The sequence below is a fragment of the Primulina eburnea genome, chromosome 1, assembly GCF_022965805.1.
Source record: "Primulina eburnea isolate SZY01 chromosome 1, ASM2296580v1, whole genome shotgun sequence".
NCBI classification, from domain to species: domain Eukaryota; kingdom Viridiplantae; phylum Streptophyta; class Magnoliopsida; order Lamiales; family Gesneriaceae; genus Primulina; species Primulina eburnea.
In genome coordinates, this window is record NC_133101.1 from 23,853,078 (window position 1) to 23,874,506 (window position 21,429).

General features: G+C 38.6%; 1 pseudogene; it reads left to right on the plus strand.

Annotated features, from left to right (window-relative positions):
- Positions 1-20,552, plus strand: part of LOC140829457 (potassium transporter 7-like) — a 32,674-nt pseudogene extending 12,122 nt beyond the window's left edge.
- Positions 20,553-21,429: the final 877 nt, after the last annotated feature.

Genomic DNA, 21,429 nt, shown 5'->3' on the forward strand with positions numbered 1-21,429 from the left:
AGTAGAAGGAAGAAGGTGGAATGTCTTTGTTGCACAACCGAATGCAGCAGTGGTTCCGGTTGTGCGTGAATTTTATGCCAAAGCTCCGGAGGGGAATGAGTATAAGGCATTTGTGAGGGGACAGCTAGTCCTGTATGATTCCAAGACGATCAATGAAATGTTGGGTTTACCGTCGGTGGACGATTCGGTGTTTCAGGCGTGGGTGCTTAACCCGGATTATGATTTGATCATTCGCACACTCTGTTATCCGAGCACCACGTGGAAACAACCGGGGACTTATACGATCTTTCTTGAAAATTTTTTGTAAATGGAGGCGGCATTGTGGTATGCATTCTTGTCTAAGAGATTGATGCCGGTCGGTCATACGAGTGATGTGCAGCGTGAGCGGGCGGTTGTTCTTTATGCCATCTGTACTGGGATGGTGATTGATGTGGGCAGGCTCATTTTCGGACAGCTTACCATGTGTATTAATAGCAGCAATTTGGATTTTTACTTCCCGAAGATAGTGACTGAGCTGTGTGCCCGAGCGGGGGTGACATTCGCAGATGATGATGAGTGGTTACCGCAGATGAGAGCCATTGATGAGGCTCTTTATAAATCCAAGAGGGAGAAAAGACAGGCTGAGCTGCTCGAGGAGGTATTTTTCAATTATGGGAGAGCAGCTCAACCACCTCCGGCCTTAGGCCATGCACCACCACCTCCGCAGCCACGCCGCCGTGCCATGCGAGATCGCGTCGACGAATTGGGCGCTTGGGCCATTTATTAGACTCAGTACCAGGCCGTTAATCAGGCTCACATTCAGAACATCGAATACTTGGTGCAGGGGATCTCAACTCATTTGGGCATCGACACTTCCGGACGGCCACCTACACCCGCATACCCGCCACCCTTCCATTTTCAGTACAATTATCCTATGCCCCCAGCAGCTGAAGAGGGAGTTCCACCGCCAGAGAATGAGGAGGAGGATGATTTCTGATCAGGGGAGTTTACTGTTTCCCCTTTCTTTTTATTTTGCATATTCTGTCTTTGCATTTACATTCATGAGTCGTTATGTTTTTAGTGTTTGTTTCGTTTTGTGCAATGAGGGCATTGCACAACTCTAGTATGAGGGGGGTAGGTTGTTAGTATTGCTTGTTTTGAGTTGGTTGTTTTTAGTTCGTTATAGTATTGCATGTTTGGTGTCGTCTATGGTGAGAAAACATAGTTTATGAGCCAATGATGATGTTGAATTGACAGTATACAAAAGTATTGATTGGGTCACTTCATGAATGGTACTCTTGATTGTTAAAGCATGAATTTTGGTACAAAGTTTGAACTTTTTGAGCACATATGTGTGGGGACTAGAATTTTGTAGGAATAATGGTGAAATTTGAAGGTTTTGTGTGGTTAACTTGAAAGGCATCATTTATGAGTTGATTTAGCATGTAAACCCGTGAAAATAAGTCACTAATTGGGACCTTGAATGAGAACATTTGATTTGCCTTGAACTTTACATATACTACCCCTAACCAGCTGTAATCCAAAGTTATATATTCTTAGCCTAGGGAGTACATGTGTGAAAATTGTGCATCTTAAAAAGAAAGAAAAAAAAAGGGGAGATGTAAGGTGAGAGGGAGCCGAAATAAAAGGAATGAAATTCTATTCCTAGGCTAAAAGTTGGAGATGTAAGGAGACGAGGAAAGCCAGACGAAAAGTCTTGACGATTGCACAATGAAAATGATCGGTGTACTCCCAACTTTTAGCCACTCGAGCCTATTTTCCTTCTTTTCGACACCCTTATCTGCACTTAAGAATTGAATAAAGTTCAATTTATGGTTAGTTATAAATGGACACGGGGGTGCATGCTAGTGAGACTTGTATTGAATTGTTAATTGAGTGACTCGCATGATTTGATGATTGATCTATTTGAAGTACGAATGACTAGACCCATCATGACACACACACGAATTATTGTCAAGATTTATGTGCAGATGAGAATGAGTATTCGTTTGTGATTTGACTTGATTATGATTTGTATGTGGGAAAGTTCACTGAGGCATGAGCATAAAAGTTGTTAACTCACCATTGACATTTACTTGTGTTGGTTAGTTCTGGTTTGAGTATTTTGTGTTTGTTGTGTTTGTTTAGAATCTCGTGCTTTAACCTATTTTGCTCGAGGGCGAGCAAAAGGTTTTTATGAGGGGGTTGATAAGACTTGTTTTTACGTGTTTTTAGTGTTGGTTTTGAGTCGCATTCATGCATCATATTAGTTTGTTTTAGTTTAATTTTGCTTTTTTTTATCATTATTTATCATGTGATTGATCTCGTGTATTTTGTGGTTATTTTGTAGGAATTGAACCAAAAAGTGGGAGAAAATTTGTCAAAATATCGAAGTGGATTCGCTAGGGCGGTCAAAAGTGACCGCCCCAGCGAGCATTTTGGTCTGGCCGAGGATTTTATGCGAAAGTGTCTCGCTAGGGCGGTCAAAAGTGACCGCCCCAGCGAAACCAGGGACATGCTCGAGGAAGTTTATGCGAGGACCTCTCGCTAGGGCGGTCAAAATATACCGCCCTAGCAAGAAGCGAGATTCGAGAAGATTTGTTTCCAACTTTTTATGGACTCTATCCTACACCAAAACCTAAGACACGAGATCAGCCGCCTTTTGTCAGACTTTTTATAATATTTTTCATCATTTTTTCTTGGAGGAGAGGCTAGAGAAAGGAGATTTCGAAGACCTCGAGATTTCCACGCGTCGTGGCCGTCATCCATCGTCATCTTTAGTATTTTCATTATTCAGTATTTTATTTCTTACATTGATTGTTGGTTTTTATCATGAATTTCAGTAGCTAAACTCTAGATTTGTTGGGATTTGAGGGGATCCTACCCCGTACTCGGTGTTTAACATTATTTCTCGACGTTTTTATCAGTGATTTGTTTATGCTATTGTTCTTTCTTGTTTCAATCGAAGCCTAGCTAACTTCCTTTGATTATTTCATGTTGTTGATGATTTCGATAGAACAATTAACAATAGGATCAATTAGTATAAACCACGGATTTACAATTTTAGTAGATATACGGAATTGGGTACGTGTCGATAGTGATAGTTCACCCGGATGAAAGCTAGTGGATTCCAAAGAATGTAATGCAATCTTGAACTGTTAAATAATTGAGGACACTTGAGTACTGCATGTTTATGATTAGTATTAATATAGCTCGACAGAGTATATTAATTAGTCTAGGGAATTCCGTCGAATGCACGAGTAAAAGTCGAGTGTGATTATTTAAACACGAGTGGTAGGTGAACTGCAAATTCCCAACAAATTCATTTCTCAATTGATTTAATCCAAATTAATCATTGCTTTATTGAATACGTTTTCTTTGCATTTTAATTATTTTAGTTGTTTAATTTATATTAGGTTAATCATCAACTCATTTTATCGTTGCTAAAGAAATTTTACTTGAAAATAAAAATAGTGTAACGCAGTCCTTGTGGAACGATACTCGTATTCACTTACGTTTATTATAACTTGACTATCGTGCACTTGTGATATTTAAAATCGAGCTTTCTTTTATAAAATAAATTTTGGGACTATTCACTGTGCAAGTTTTGCTCGATCAATATTTCTAAGTCTGATCCATATAATCAGCTGTAATTCGCTCTATACAGCTGTCGAGAAAAAAATCTGATCCTGTCATTTCAAGTTTTCAAGACCTCCTCAAGCTTGTTGGTAGAGATCCGGCGTTCCCAACTTCTCTATAATATTTCTGAATGTAGGATTACAAAGTCCCTTAGTGAAGATGCCCAATAGTTGGCCACCAGTTGGAAGATGAGGAGCAAAAACTAGTTTTTTTAGGTTTTTCCTCAATGAAATATCTGTCTACTTAAATGTGTTAAGTTCGATCATGTTGCACTGGGTTATAGGCGATACTAGTGGCAGATTCATTGTCGCAGCACAATTTTATAGGTCCTTCCCAGGTTAATTTTAGATCTTCTAGGATGATCTAAAGCCACCACAACTCGCAAATTCCTAATGCCATTGATCCGAATTCAGATTCTGTGATTTACCTTGACACCATATCTTGTTTTTGAAACGTCCTGCTCTTTTTATTGCTTTAAAAGTACTAGAATTTTTTTTTAAAACACTCAATTCTCAACCATGTGCATATATGACACGAAAATATTTTTATAAAATATTCTATCCTTTTTAAAAAAATACCAACCAACTAGTATTTAAAAATTCAAGTGAAATAGTCATAAAGTAAAATCGTCTACTGTTTTACCAAACCTAAAAAAAACAATAATTTGAAAAGTAAAGCCCGTACTAAACCTCTCAAAGCATAAATAATCTTTAACTTAAATCATAAAGCATAATGCGGAAAATGTAGCGCTGGTCCTCGGGTTGTGTGCACCTTCAGTCCAGTCAAATCACCCATCAAGTCCTCCCTCAATACCACCTGCATCCATCACACCTAGTGAGTCTAAAGACTCAACACACCATAATCTTTATAACGAGTAATACGTGATACAGTCAACATATAACGGTGAAAAATAATTGTACTTAAAATACCATTTTCATGAAGATGCATAAACATAAACATTTTTGTAAATATTTTCATGATGCATAAAACTTTAAACATAAACATTTTCATGACATGCATACTGCGTAAAAGAACTTTGTATTTTGGTCCCCTTGTTGTAACCACTTAAGTTTCGCTTTTTGGCTTTGAATCTGAAAATTTGCAAAGGATGTTTTTTCCAGCTCACATTGTACCACCCTCCTCTCATCGTTCAACTCCTCTGACCAAAGTCCAGCTGCCTCGGGACCATCCAGTTGCTTAATTTTGTTGCTCAGCTCTTGGATTATCACACGGACGTCTCCGAATACTTCCTTATTCCAATCTGAAACATCTTTTTTCCTCATTTTCAGCTTCTGCATGAATTTATATCCTTCCCACCCCTGAACCCCCTCTTTGTTCCACCATGACCTTACAAGTTCTTTGAATTTGCGGTGAGCCAGCCATGCGTTTTCAAATCTGAATGGGGCCGGTCCCCATCGCAGCTTAGATGTGTTTAGCAAGACTGGGCAATGATCCGATGTGCATTTATCAAGGGAAGACAGATACTGGATTGTTGTCTCATTGCGAACGAGATTGAAACGACCTCGATTTTTTTTAATAATCATAAATTCTAAATTACTAAATAAAATAATTTAACATAATCATGAATCATAATAATTTATCAAATTAAATCCCAAGAGCATGAATTAAAATCCTAAATCGATCTTTGAAAAGATTGGCTACCAATAAAGCATAAAAATATCTCTAATAAAAATCATTAGCAAAATCTTTTAATCATAAATCTATCTAGCTAGTGCGGAAACATAAAGGCCCTCGGGTGTGTACTGCAACACTCGATCGACTCAATCGTCACCACCTCCAAAATCATCAAATCCTGCATCATACAAACCTAGTGAGTCAAAGACTCAACACGTTCTAAACATGGATAACAACTAATACATATACATACACATACCTTTAAAAATCATATTTTTATTTAAAATAATCTTTTGAACATAAATAAACCATTAAAAATCATTTAAGCATAATTAAATCATTTTAAAAATAGCTTTAATCATCATCATAAATCATATATCATAAAAATCATTTTTATCATAAACTTTCAATCATATATCATTTTGGGTGAAGTTTGATCCTTGAAAGTGACTAGCTTTTATCCTTTGGTCGACTGCAGTTTTAGCTCCACATGGCCCACGGGGGTGTGCACTAGGCTCCACCATGGAAATACGATCGTCGGGGCTCCCTCGGAGGCCTTCTCCCATAGACGGGCTCCCTCTGGGGCCTTCTCCCGTAAATGGGCTCCCTCTGGGGCCTTTTCCCCTCACGACATCCCCACAAAAATGTAAGTTCACCGTCCTCAACATAAACGGATCCCCCACAAATCATATATCATAACTTTTGTCACAGTCAATTCACATCCCTCAAAATATTTTTCCTTTTCTTTAAAAATCATAAAATAAGACAGCTTTCCAAAAATAGCATTTTAAAAAGTATAAATTTCACAGCTTTACCATAAATCATAAAAAATACATATTATAATCAAAATCATCCTAATAAATCAGAAAATATCATTTTACAAGCATTATGATCCTTCGGGACACTGCCAAGCGTTTTAGTATTTTCCTACGTGTAAAAAGACCGTTTTGCCCCTAGACGTAAAAATTCTCAAATTTATCTTTTCTCACTTTTAATGACATTGGATTATTCTAAATAATTATTTAGGCTTACATGAATTTTCTCATATTTTTATTTGGCTTAAATCGATTAGTTTTAAATTAATCTATAAATAAGACAAATTAACTCGTTTTAATCCCAAATTAAACCAAACCTTAATATTAAATTCCCAAATTAAAAACTTAGTCTTTTAATAATTATTTAAGCTTAAATATAATTTTTCATAATTTTATAAAGCTTAAAACTAGGCTTTTCAATTAACTCGTTAATTAGCGTTTCGCGCGGCGATTAAATTCCGAATAAATCCAAATCTCGTTATTTTGATCCCAAATTTTTAACATAGCATTTTTAATATTTATTCTACCCTTCCAAGTCATGAGCCACACCCGTGGACCCATGAATTCAATTTTAGTTCTTAAATTCGAAATATTGACCCCTTACCGAACCACCCGAGCCATCTCCCAATTTACTCGAGCCACGCCCCAGCCATCTCAAGCCAAACCCTAGCCAACCCACCTAGGCACCCTCCTGACCAATCCCAGCCCATAGAACCCGGCCCTGGCCCGCGCTAAAGCCCCTGGAACCGAGCTACAAAATCTGTGCGTGTGACCTTCCTCTCCCAAGACTCCTAGTGACCCTAGGACTCCTCTAGCCGCCTAACCACTGACCACCCACGACCCTTACCGACCCTAGACCAAGCCCAGACCATATCCATACCAGCCCAAGCCCCTGGAACTCACGCACGATGCACTGAATACGGAAGACAGCCTGCGCGCGAGTTACTTTCCCTATCCCATGCTTTGCTCGAGCCAACCGCTAGCCCAGCTGCTCCAGCCCTTGGCCCGACCCCTGCCCATGACCCTTAGACTCTATAGGACCTCCTGAGCCACCCATCCCCCAGGAACGAGCCCCCCTTGGCTGTTGTCAATTTCCCAGCGCGAGAGAAGGCTTGGGGGAGAGTCCTAGCTTTCGTGGACTCTTCCCCAGCCTGAACCACGAGCCCTAGCCCTCCTAGGACTCTATCTATGACCTAACCATGACCCCTAGGACCCAGCCTCCACACCTAGTCGAGCCCCAAGATACCATGCAAAATAAACAATCCATGAACCTTGAACAAGCCACCCAAAAACCACGGCTCTTTCCTCCCTTTTGTCCCACGGCTTTCCAGATTAATTCCCTTCAATATTTATCATGTTTTGAGTATAATTCATTCATATTTAATCATATATTGGCAGCTTATCCATTGGATTCAAAGCGTTTTTCAAAACAAGCATAAAATCGTAAAAACGTTGAAAATACGTATCGTATCGTAAAAATCGAATAACAAATATTTTTCATGCATAATCAATAAAAACACACCTAATATGATTTGTATGATGTTTTAAAAGGGTTTAGGAACGTGCCTTTGCATTTATAACGCTCGATTATTCGATCTTCGGTGAGGGTGCGACGTTGGACGACCGGACGACGAAGAACACAAGCTTTCGTTTCTTCCTAAATTTTAAAAAATCTGAACTGTCCTAAATTTTAAAAAATCTGAGCTGTGTGTGCAATGTGATCCACGGCTGATGGTGCAAGGAATTGTGGTGTTTTCAAAACCTAAATCACTTATTTATAATTAATTAACAAGTTAAATGGGCTTTGGTTTTGGGCTTGCATGATTAAGGGTAATTGGGACTACTTAAATTAATTAAATTGGGCCCAATAACACTTAATTAATTAAATAATAAAGTTTTTAAAATAAGTTTCCAAAAAAATAATATTTTTGATCTTTTAAAACTCTTTGTTTGCCCAAAACCGGCTTCCCGGGAAAAATCGAGCTCGACTCGTAAAATATTTCGACCTCTAACATTTTTATGAAAAATTAAATCATTTTTAATCATATTAGGAAGCCTTGCCATTATTTAAATAAAAATACATATTCTTGTTTTGGTCGTCTCCGGTCTCCTTTTCCCTGCCTATTATCGAATTTCGGGTAAAATCCTTATTTTTATGAAATCATGTCATATAATCATTTAATCATGCAATTATAAATTTAATCATATAATAAAATATCATGCACACATTTAGAAATAATTAAATATAACAATTAAGCAATTAAAATAATTTTTGCATGCATGTGGTTTACGTAGACTGTTTTTTCGGACGTTACAGAGATGGTGGAAGAATATCGTAAAAAGAAAAAGAAGGGATGAGTGCTAAAAGTTGATCTAGAAAAAGCATATGATAATGTCGACTGGAAATTTTTAGACTTTGCTCTACTCCATAAGGGATTCGGTGAGAGATGGAGGAAGTGGATTAGGGGATGTGTTTCTAACGTCTCTAACATGCCAGCAAATCGGCTTCCCATGGTGCGTCAGGCGATCTGTTCTTTCTTGCCTTCGCTGTGGTGGTTATGTTGAGTAATTTAGGGTCTCAAGACATGCTTAGACACCCCTAGTTCATACTTAAGACCATGGCAGCCCCTTATTATATATCAGACATGAGTTTTATGCATAAACATCAAAGGTTCAAAGCATGTACAAGGGGAATTCCGAAAATTCTGAATATTATTTCATGATTCTCATTCATACACTTATTCAATTCATAATATGATATGATGGAAGAGAAAAGGGAGATTAAGGTGTGCCTTTGGGTAGATTACGCTTGAATATCCTTTGACGACGAAGAACGGGACGTGACGATGGCTTTCTCTTGGCTTGTGCCTTTCGAAAATTCCTCCTTGTTGCCCAAGTGTGCAGCCGTGAGTTGTGTGCGCTTGGGGAGAGTGTTTTCAGAATATAGGGTGGCCGATTTCTGCAAATCCCTATACATATTTGTAATGCCCAGATGAATGGAATATGGTGTGTCATGGGCTTCCTTCATAATGAGATGTCTCAAAGAATCGTCACTAGGAACCCATAGACGGTCTCGTTAACGGACTAACCCATCCACCACTGAGTACAAATTCCGGCCCTTGGCTTCATCTCTAGCTCTCCACTTTTGCAACTGCCCATCAGTGGACTGCCCATCACGGATTTTATCTCTCAATATCGACTGGACTGATAGTGTGGCAAGATTAGGGGCCTTGCCCCTAGCATACACTGCAAGCTCAAACCACTGTATCTCGGACTGCAACGGTCTTTGGAGTGATAAATGAGTGACGACTGCTGCTTTTCTGCTCAATGCGTCTGCCACTACATTAGCTTTCCCCGGATGGTAGCTAATGTCACAATCATAGTCCTTTACCAATTCGAGCCATCTGCGCTGTCTCATATTCAACTCCTTTTGGGTGAAGAAGTATTTCAAGCTTTTATGGTCGGTGAATATTTTGCACTTCTCCCCATAAAGGTAGTGTCTCCAAATTTTCAGTGCAAAGACTACTGCTGCAAGCTCAAGATCATGAATAGGGTAGTTCTTTTCATGAATTTTCAACTGTCCTGACACATAGGCGATAACTCGGTCGTTTTGCATAAGAACTGCGCCCAAACCAAGCTTAGAAGCATCGGTATAAAGAACATAATCCCCTTGCCCTGATGGCATAGATAGCACTGGCGCTGATATCAAGGCTTGCTTCAACTTGTCAAAACTGTCTTGGCACTCGGGTCCCCAAATAAATTTTGCATTTTTCTTTGTCAAGGCGGTCATGGGTACCGCTATGGATGAGAACCCCTGAATAAACTTGCGATAGTAGCCAGCTAGTCCCAAGAAACTGCGAATCTCGGTGACGCTCTTTGGTACTGGCCACTCTCTCACTGCTTCCAATTTACTTGGATCGACCTCCACTCCACTACTAGAGATGATGTGTCCTAAAAACGCCACTCTATCAAGCCAAAACTCACACTTACTGAATTTTGCATAAAGCTTTCTGTCTTGCAGTACTTGTAGTGCGGTATTCAAATGACGGCTATGCTCCTCTCTGCTCTTGGAATAGATCAAAATGTCATCAATGAAGACAATAATAAACTGATCCAGATACGGCTGAAGACACGATTAATGAGATCCATGAAGATCCCTGGCGCATTGGTCAACCCGAATGGCATGACCATAAACTCATAGTGCACATATCTTGTGCGAAATGCCGTCTTGTGAGCATCAGACTCCTTGACTTTAATTGATGGTATCCCGATCGCAGATCAATTTTAGAAAATATCGAAGCTCCTTGCAACTGATCAAATAAATCCTCAATTCTTGGCAGTGGATACTTATTTTTGATAGTGACCCTATTGAGCTCCCGATAATCGATGCAAAGATGCATGCTACCATCTTTCTTTTTCACAAATAGTACCAGAGCGCCCCATGGAGAGTAACTAGGGCGAATGAAACCCTTGTCTAGCAGTTCTTGAATTTGATCTTTCAATTCTTTCATTTCAGCGGGTGCTAGACGATAAGGTGCTTTAGATATAGGAACAGTGCCCAGCATGAGATCAATATAGAATTCCACCTCACGATCGGGTGGAATGCCAGAAACATCTCCGGGAAAGACGTCAGGAAAATCTCTCACAACATCCACATCTTCTATCTTTTGACTGGTGGATTCATGCGTAGTAGTGACACATGCTAGATAAGCTTGGCATCCCCGCTTAATAAGCTTCCTCGCACATAGACAAGAGATAATGTGCGGCATTTGCTTGTTTCTTGCCGCCTCGAAAACAAAAGATTTACCACTGGGTGGCCTGATAGATACTGATCGCTGACGAAAATCAATCGAAGCTCCATTCGCTGATAACCAGTCCATCCCAAGTATAATATCAAATTCGGGCATAGGAAGTACAATAAGGTCTGCCCGAACTACATCTCTGAATAAACGAAGCTCCAGATTCTTGACAATCTTAGACGTGAGCATTTGATCACCGGATGGAATCGAAACTTTGAAACCCAAACCCATATCTTGAGGAGTAATATTCAGTCTTTTGATGAAGGTTTCTGATATGAAAGAGTGTGTAGCTCCTGAATCTAGCAAAGCATAGGTAGCTACACCTAGAATGATGATCCTCCCTGTGATGGAAATGACTTTTAAATCTTTTCGTGTTGAAACTTAAGGATTTACTATCATTAATTCCCAAGGTTGGATGAAGATTTCGTGTTGAACTTAAACATTTATAGGAAGAATTGCACTTTAGTCACTCAACTTTTGAAATTTGAAATATTGACCCCAAATTTTCGAATTATTGCAATTAAGTCCATGAATTATTCGAAATTTTTATTTAGCCCTTGATGTTTTGGGAATTGCATTTTGATCCTTAATAATTCAGAAATTTGCACTTAGGTCCCTTAATTTCGAATATTTGCATTCAAGTCCTTTAAATTTTCGAAAATTGCATATTGGCCCCCTAATAAATTCGAACCCTTTATGATTTTCTTTAATTTTGGCCCTAAAACTTTTTATTTGGAATCATAACATCCTTCACATAAAATAAGGCACAAAAATTCGAATAATTTTTCTATGGTTTCTAAAATCATCGCTTAAGTCCAACTAAGTAGAACATGCAACCTAATTTATTCTAGGTTGAAACTTAATCACAATTCAATTCTAATAACCAATTTAACATTTCATGCAGAAATATAAAAATGTTAAATGCCTAGGTTACCCGTGATGAGTGTAGTGTCTGCCTCTCCTTCAGCTTCCTCGGCGTTCATAACATAAGCTCGGGCCGTAGTAGCTGCTTTCCACTTTGGGCAGTCATTGGCTATGTGTCCCTCCTCCTTGCAGTAGAAACATTTATAAGATCCCCATTCGCATTTTCCAAGATGAGTACGGTTGCACTGTTTGCAAGGTTGCCTCTCAGCAGGCTTTGGTGCTCCCGGATTCTGTGGCTTTGGTGGCACTGGCTTCTTGACTTGACCTTGGGGCTTTTGAGGCCCTTGAGGTCTAGGAGGTCCCGTATATGGCTTCTTATTCGGTTGATTGTTATTCTGATAGTGCTGCCTCTTGCGCTGAATCTCAAACTCAATGTCCTTCAAGGACTGCTCAGCCTGATATTGCCTAAGACTGTTAAGGGATTGAATGCCATTTGGGTGATAGTGGATCATCTTACGAAATCAGCGCATTTTCTACCTATTAAGACGACATTCACCATGGTTCAGTGTGCCGACTTGTATATTCGAGAGATAGTTCAGCTGCATGGGATTCCTGTATCCATTGTTTCTGACAGAGATCCGAGATTCACGTCATCTTTTTGGAAAAGTCTGCATGCAGCGATGGGGACCAAGTTATTGTTCAGTACAGCGTTCCACCCTCAGACCGATGGCCAGTCAGAGAGAGTTATACAGGTTTTGGAGGATCTACTGCGAGCATGTGTTATTGATTTCCAAGGCAGTTGGGAACCAAAGTTACCTCTAGTGGAGTTCACCTACAATAACAGTTTCCAATCATCAATTGGGATGGCTCCATTTGAGGCGCTCTATGGAAGGAAATGTAGATCTCCTATTCATTGGGACGAGGTTGGGGAAAGAAGAGATATTGGTCCAGATGTGATTGAAGAGAATGTCACATAAATAATTAGCAATAAATCCATTACTCATTTTTTTCGTAATTTTCTAGATTCGCATGCAGTTGGATTACGTCATCTTAATTTTGGATCTTACAGTTTTCTTCTTCTCCATTTTACAATGTTTCCTCCTAATAGGGTAAAATACCCCAAAGTAGAGCTTCTGTCTAACACTACACCTGCCCGATCCGTATCTTTGTAGTCTTCCCGTTTCAGAGTAGAGTATTCCCTTGCCTGGATTTGCTTCCAAGTACTTGAACACTTTGTAAATTGATTGAAGGTGAGATATCTTTTCATTGTGCATAAACGAGCTAATCTCACTTACTGCGATTGCTATATCTGGCCACGTATGTGAGTGAGATATAGATAAGCTTGCCCACCAATCTTTGATATATGCCTAGGTTCATCTGACGTGTCACATTCCTATAGCCTATCATCCCAACATCTTTTAGTAGATCCAGAACTTATTTCTGTTGTGAAATGAAGTCCTCTTTTCCTTGCATGTTTCCTACACTTTTTTTTTTGTTGATGGTTAAAAACCAACCAGCTTTGGGTGCTAGCTTGCTTTGATGAATTGTGTTAGAACTGAACGTCAACTTTAAAGTGTAGTTCATCAGAAATCAAACATTCTCAGATGTCAAATTCAGCTTTGTCTTTCTTATTTTAGTTATATTAAAGCAGTTAATGTGATTTATTTCTGATTATCTGTTTTGTGAATTAGGTTCTGAGGCAATGTTCGCAGATCTTTGCTATTTTTCTGTGAGATCAGTTCAGGTAAACAGTAAGCTACTACCATTATTCTTTTGGTAATCCTTTTAGTAGGATAACATAGAAGATTTTTTTTCTTCTTTATTTTCTCACAAAGGACATAACTGGTTGTGGCAGCTCACGTTTGTGTTTCTTGTGTTACCTTGCCTTCTGCTGGGTTATCTGGGTCAAGCTGCTTATCTCATGGAAAACCATGAGTGTAGAGCCCAATTTCGTACACGTAAAACCTTTGCATTTATTTAAATTATTAAAGCATTTAATTAATTTTAAAGGAGTTTCAGCCATGCATGATTTATTTAAATGCATTATCTTTAAATTAATTACGTTGCGTGATGCACGTTTAGATGTCTTTCGAGTTTCGTGTTCAGGCGTTTATTCGAAGCGGGATAGAGGAAAAGACCCGGTGACGATTTTGGCAATTTAAAACGTGGTACTTTATTTTAAGTTGAGTTTGGGAGTATTTTAATTAAATTTTTAAGTTTTAGTATTCTAAGCCTAAGGTATTTATTTAGAAATGTTAAGAGTTTAAAACTTTTAAAATTTAGTATTTTGTGTGGGTTGTTTTCATTGAGAAGTTTATTTTAAATTAGTATTTTTATGAGATGTTAGTAGTTTGAATCCTAAATTAATTATTTTTGCGAGTTTAGGATTTTAGAACTTTTAAAGTCTAGTATGGTGTGTGTTATATTTTAACTAAAGAGTTTTATTTAAAAAGGTAGAGGAGAGTTAGTGTTTATTTAGTAGATAATTATTTTAATTAAGCAAAAAGTTAGTCTTTTAATTTAATTAAAACACACGCTACACACACACAAACACACTTTTACACATAGTAATACACGCCTAAACACACACACACAAGTTTCATTCTGGTTTTATTATTGGGAGAGAAAGAAAGCTAGGGTTCTTCACTAGCGTAGCAGCCGCCCCCTTCCCTGTATTTCCCAGCAAGATTTCGTTTAGTTTATCGCAAGAAATTGGTGCCACGTTCGTCCCGGATCATCCTTCGCTCCTTCCTCGCTTCGGTGACGCCGTTCGGTAACGTTTAAGATTCAAAAGGCACGTATATTCTGTTCTTGATGCATCGATCATGTCATATTATGTGTGCGTTGTTTTTATGCGTAAAACTTATGTATGATGTTCATAGTTTGAGCGGATTATCGTTTGGATCGATTTCGAAGGAAATTTTTTAGATCTAAATCACGTTTTTACTGTTCCCGTGTAAACTGCGAATTTTTGGTACATATTTTGAGAGAACCTTCAACTAGAAAATTGTAGAACTTTTCGATGCCTTCGATTTGATATAAAATTCGAGATTTTTGGATGAAAATTGAGTGAGTTATGGCGTTTTTCGTGGGACTGCTCAAACTGCGACTTTTACGAAAATTGTGTTCTTGAAGTTATTTGTTGCAGGCGTCATTGGAAATCGACGGGTGATTGTTGCTGCGTCTAGGTATGATCGGTATGATGTTGGGTCGTTATTTATCATGTCGTTCGGTGTTGATAGGCAATAGAATGCACAAAAAGTCGTAGGAACCAATTGGTGTCAATTGCCGCGTTTCCTCAACTTGTTTGTATCGTAGAGAACGTCGTTGTTTGGGTGTTCGTACGAGTTTAGATCGATGCTATGGTGTCTTAGGATGGTCTCAAGGCGTTTAATTCCGTCCCATTAGTCGTTCGATTGGGAGAATAGATATTGTGTAAGTTTTTCCTCGCAGGTTCAGAAAATCGAGGCCACACGGACCCCAACACGGACCTTGGCACGGGGTCCGTGCCTTTGTTATCTTCACAGTGTCAAATTTGCGCATGGACACGGACCTCTAGACGGACCCTAGCACGGGATCCGTGTCCTCACGTCTTCTCGAATGTCACCTTTGAGCACCTACACGGACCCCCACCCGGACTTCAGCACGGGGTCCGTGTCCCGTCTTCTTTCAGAACATTTCTTTTGCGTACCTACACGGACCTATACACGGACCCGGGGACTGGGTCCGTGTACTCACGTATTTTGGAGAAATTTATTGATTGTTTTGGGGTTTGATGTCATGGTTTAGTGCAAGGATTATCAAGGTCGTGTCGTGGGAAATTTTAGAATGTCCTAAGAAATGATTGAACTCGAGAGTAAGTATGATTTCTACGTCTAAGTTATGCAAGTTAAGTATGCAATTTCATGTTAGTACGTCGCAGCAACGGCCCCAGTCGAAGTCCAACGAATCCCTCAACGCCAAGTAAGTATGTATGACGTGCAAGAAAATATTTTAAGTTTTTGAGGTATGCTAAATGTCTTGTGACCAAATTATGTTTAGGATTGGGAAGCGTTAAATTATGAACGAGGACCAATCCGCCCGTTAAATTATGAACGGGTTAGATCGTGGTTGGAAAGAGTTAAATTATGAACGGGGACCAATCAGCCCGTTAAATTATGAACGGGGATCTTATGTATGCGGCAGTGGATACGTCCCTGTCAGCCCAGTACTGTGGTATAGTCTGATCAGGCTCTTTTATGTTATGGGTCACTTTCTTTGAAACATGCCTCTACGCAAAAATGATCATGTTATGTATGTTTACGTATGCAGTATGTTATGAAAGTTTATGTTGATGGCACGTCTAGTTACGCATGTACGTATGTTCAAGTTTGTCATGCAAGTTCAAGTTTCAAGTTATGTATGTCCTATTTTGAAGTTGCATGCGATTTTATTACGTAGTACTAGTTACCCAGTTTATACGTGTTGAGTCTTTAGACTCACTAGACTTGATCGATGCAGGTGAGTATGTTGACGAGGAGGCAGGAGGTAGTGACCAAGGGGCATGCTTGGACTGAGCGGCAGGCTAAACCCGAGGACTGCCCACGTTATTTTACGATTCTTTTTATGCAAGTTTAAAATACTCTGATGTTATGATTCGTTTCAAGACTTTTGGAACAATGTTTCTTTTCAGCAAATTTTATTGGTGATGTCGATTTCAAATATTTTTATTGATGAAGGATGTAGTGACGACCGTATTTGATTTCATTTCCGCATTTCATTTAGTTTAAAAGAAAATTTTTAATTTTTCCGCAAATTTTAAGTAGTAAAAAATACGGTTCGTTACAATGAGGATACAACACAGGCTTTTTTCTCCAGTTCCAAGTAAATATGAATCATACTTGTAGTGAATACGATGCATTTGATCATTTGTACTATACTTAACAATTTCGATGGCGCATCAGTGTTATCCTGATGTGGGTTCCCTCCTTCTGTCACAGTCTAGTGTTGTGAAATTTGAGATAGTGACAATTATTTCTATTTTGAGGTTGACCTTTAATTGCAAGCTAATTCCGTATTTTTCATTGGTATCTGCGGCAGCTGGAGTTTTCTGGCCTGTCTTTCTCATAGCTAATGTGGCTGCATTGATTTCCAGCAGGACTACGATTACAGCGACTTTCTCTTGTATTAAGCGACTTTCTCTTGTATTAAACAGTCCATAGCACTTGGCTGCTTCCCACGTCTTAAAATTATACACACCTCAAGGAAATTCAGGGGCCAAATTTATATTCCAGTCATGAACTGGCTTCTTCTGGCATTGACCCTGGTGTTGGTGTGCAATATCTCAAGTATTTATGAGAATGGAAATGCATATGGTAACTCTCAGACAACATCTATTTGGAGTTTGTTTATTTGCTTCGTATGATGCTGCCATTTCATTTAGGTTTTGCCTCTCTGTACTTCTATGCGAATAGTCTTCTGTAAAGTTTAGGACCTCCTCAGATGGATCTTGAGAAAGGCTAATTACTTAGCATTTTTAAGGCCAAGGTGCTGAGGAAACTTGGAGCACAAGATGCAAACGGCTGGCTTTCAATAAGGAGACATACGGAAGAAAAAATGACATCTATTAAACTGTAATGAGTAAAATTCAAATTTAAGACAAAAACAATAAATTTCAACAATAAACCAATAATTGCTATATTTAATGTCAACAAAAATATAATAACCTGAAAATTCCTTCTATCTGGTAACAATCTGAGAGCACAGAAAATGTTTACTATGGATGCAAGTAATTTTTGTTAGGTTAAGGTCAATCGTCATGGGTAGTGATTTTTAGTGGCCCAAAACCTTCCTGAAACTGATCCCGCTGAGTTGGTTGGGCTCTGATTGGGTTTTGGGTTATGATTTTGCATGCCTTTTGTCCCCTGGTGCAAGACTTTGAGAGGGAGGAGACAGAAAGCGGCATGTTTGGTTTACTATAAAATAACCTGTCATTTTGTAACTACTGACATCTAACAACCAAGTTTGAGGACATAATGTGTGATTGGATATAAGCAGGATTAAATGTAAGTTTTAGTTTTTCAAAACTCGTTTTTAAATAGAAAAGTTAAAAAACGTATTAAAAAAAGTGGAAACCACAAGCGAGAAAATGTAGCTTTCAGAATCTCAATTTAATTTCGTTTTTAAAATTGCTATTTTTCACAATTCTATCAAAACAAAAACTGCTTCTATTTTAATGAAAAGCCTTAAAAAGTAATGTTTGAAAAGTACTTTTTTGAGCCAAATGCTACTGTATCCAAATTGATTTAAAAAGCCATGCATTCAGATTATTCACTAGTATATTATTTAAAAAATTGTTGTTTCCAGCACTACATGTTCGCACAATCCCTATTTAGGCTATGTTTGTTTGATCAGCACTATTTTCATCATTAAACCATTCAATCATTTGTCAAGCTAAAGATTTTCTTGTATTTTTTAAGAAGATGAGCACATCATTGGTGCTTCAGGCCCTGTTCTTCTGGCTGACGACTCATGTAGTGTTAGCTGTCACATATTCATGTGACTTCCACCTTATAATGAGCTGCTGGAAGATCTAATACGGAATTTGGTTAAGTTAGCTCAGTTTATAATTGATGATTTTCAAAGTAGAAGTGGCTGCAGCTTCACATTTATGATGGCATTATATTTTTGCCTATATGAAGTTGTGTTTCTACTAGGATCAGGCAGGCTTCTCTGTTCTAATTTGACTTTCTTACAGGCATTGCAGAGCTTGGAGTCATGATGATGACCACAATCTTAGTAACTCTTGTGATGCTTCTCATATGGCAGACAGATATTTTTATTGTGCTGAGTTTTGCTATAATTTTCTTGCGTTTGGAGTTGACCTTTCTTTCTTCAGTTTTATGGAGTGTGGGGGATGGAAGTTGGATCATATTGGTGTTTGCCATTGTCATATTTTTAATAATGTACATCTGGAATTATGGGAGCAACCTGAAGTATGAAACAGAGGTGAAGCGAAAGATGTCCATGGATTTGTTGCGGGAACTAGGTCCCAACCTAGGTACTGTGAGAGCTCCTGGCGTTGGTTTGCTTTACAGCGAGCTAGCAAAAGGGGTACCAGCTATATTTGGCCATTTTCTTACCACTCTGCCGGCAGTGCATTCAGTGGTTATATTTGAATGCATAAAGTATGTAACTGCATCTTTCGTGCCTCAAACTGAAAGGTTTCTATTTACACGAGTCTGCCCCAGAAGCTACCATTTATTTCGTTGCATTGCTAGGTAACTTCTCTTTCAGGAGTGTTGTGTGATCTTAGTTTATGTGGCCATGTGTCGTCCTCAAGCCTGCACGCCCTTCATTCATCGTGGCTGGTGGGTGGTACGTAGAGACATCTCATATTAATAAGTGAGAGGTTACACTGATTTGTTCTGGTAGTTCTATGGATATTTCAAAGTGTGTGTGGAAAAATATAGTGATAGTGTCATTCAGTATTTCAAAATAAACACCCACTGTTTTCTGCTTCGTAATGAAATCGATAGCTCATGCCACGATTGGAGAAATAATTTTAGTTAATGGGCGAACACCCAAAAATTCCAATAAGAGTACTTGCCTACTGGCCTCCTATTGTGGATAATTTAATAGCATGTCGGATAGAATGCAAAAGTCTCTCTCTCTCAAATTGAACAAATTGAATTATAGGTTTTTGTAATAAATTCAAGCATGCTTTAATGTCAAGACATCTGAAAAAAAAATTACTTGATGCACTGTTGTTCACTCTTGAGATAATGACGGTTCTCAAACTGGCATCTGGATAGGTCAAGTAGCGAGTCCCTTTCACTTGTCTAATTTGAATGAGTGCCTCACATGCTGTTCTACTAATCCTGAAATCAAATCTTGTTCAAGAATGCTTTCAGCAGAATTAAAAAATCCTCAATGTTTCAATTCACATGGATTTGGAAAGTTGATTGGCTGCTGAGACTTGAAGACAATCATGCTTGTTAATTTGTTAAAATTATATAAGTGGTCTTCTTGTTTTTACATTCAATGTCATTGAATTAGTTTAATAACACGTCAGACATGATTTTCCAAAGATAGAGATGTATTAGTTCTTGTTTATCCTGTCACTAACTTAGCAAAGTCTACTCCCGCATTAGTTTTGAGAGAGTAGCTAGGGTTGCTTGTTGTGTGACTAGCAGCTGATTTTAAGAAGATTTTGACACCGTGGTCCTCTGACACTGCAATTAACAGATATGGCTACAAGGACGTTCGCAAAGAAAACCATGAGATCTTTGAAAAAGTGCTGATTGAGAGCCTCGAAAAGTTTATTCACCGGAACGGTCGCTGGAAAGCGATGAGGATGATTCAGAATCCAAAGAGGAGTATTCTATGTCGAGGTTTTTGATAGCTCCCAATGGAAGCGTTTATTCGCTAGCTAGCTGCTCCTCTTCTGGATGAGTTTAATAACAGAAACAATTTCATTTCAGAAGCAAGCACCTCAGAAGATGTAAAACTAGCTTCTACTGAACCTATGACTGTTGATGCTGAAGAAAGTCTTGAAATTGAGCTTTCTATTTTACGCAAGGCGAAGGAGTCTGGAATCGCGTATCTTCTTGGGCACGGAAACATTCGAGCAAGGAAAAGTTCTTGGTTTATCAAGAAGCTTTTCGTAAATTATTTGTATGCATTCTTGAGAAAGAACTGTAGGAGGGGTACCGCAAATTTGAGCGTTCCACTTTCACATTTGATACAGGTGGGGATGACTTGCATGGTCTAAGCCCGATAACATGTAACACAGATTTCTTTATTTCGTAAATTCGTCAAAGAAATATGAATACATATTGAATTTTTAAAATTAAATAAAGATTTGTGGATGTGATCTCTAAATGATCCATTGATTATCTTCTTCAATGACAATTTTTTGTGAAATTTGAATTTCGTGGAGGATGGTTTGGTATTGATCTCGAATTTGATGAATTTGAATTTGAAGAAGAATACGAAGAACGATTTTGTTGATCTTCTTGAATTTGATGAAAAAATCAATCTTCTTTTTCTCTTCCATTCCATTCCTTTCGCTTTCCACGTTTTTCTTTTTTCTTTTTTTTTTTTCTTTTTGCAACACAATAGTTTTATTCATAGATATATCGTCTTCTTCCGGCACTCAATGCATAGTGATACTTGAGGACGAGAGTCAACCCAAAGAAAAAGGCATTACGCAAAGCCATGGTCACGGTTGACATACCCACTTTTTACCATCGAATGGTCGATCAAGGCCCCCTTCAACAAGACTTCCAAGATTTGGGCAAGCCACTCATCAACTATTACAATAGAATATTATATTACCATCATTGGGGCACCGTATCATTGAAAACAAGGCAACATGGGATAATACACTTCAATTCACCGACGAGTTTCAATATATCAAAAGATACTGGAAATGTACTTAAGACATTCTTAGCCGGTGTGATCATAGACTTCAAGCGGCGCAACTATATGACCCAGTGTTTGCTTCATTGTATACATACGATCGAAATACCAACATCATGAAGATGTTTTGCGAGGCATGATGTCCACTCAACAGTACGCTATTGACTTTCACTCAGTGAATTATCTACATCTTTGTGGGATTTGCATTCTTTGTCGGGCCTCAAAAGAGCTCACACGTGTTGATGAATCGGGTAATAGATTTTTTCATTTATCTTGCTACTTTTTATTTCATGCCT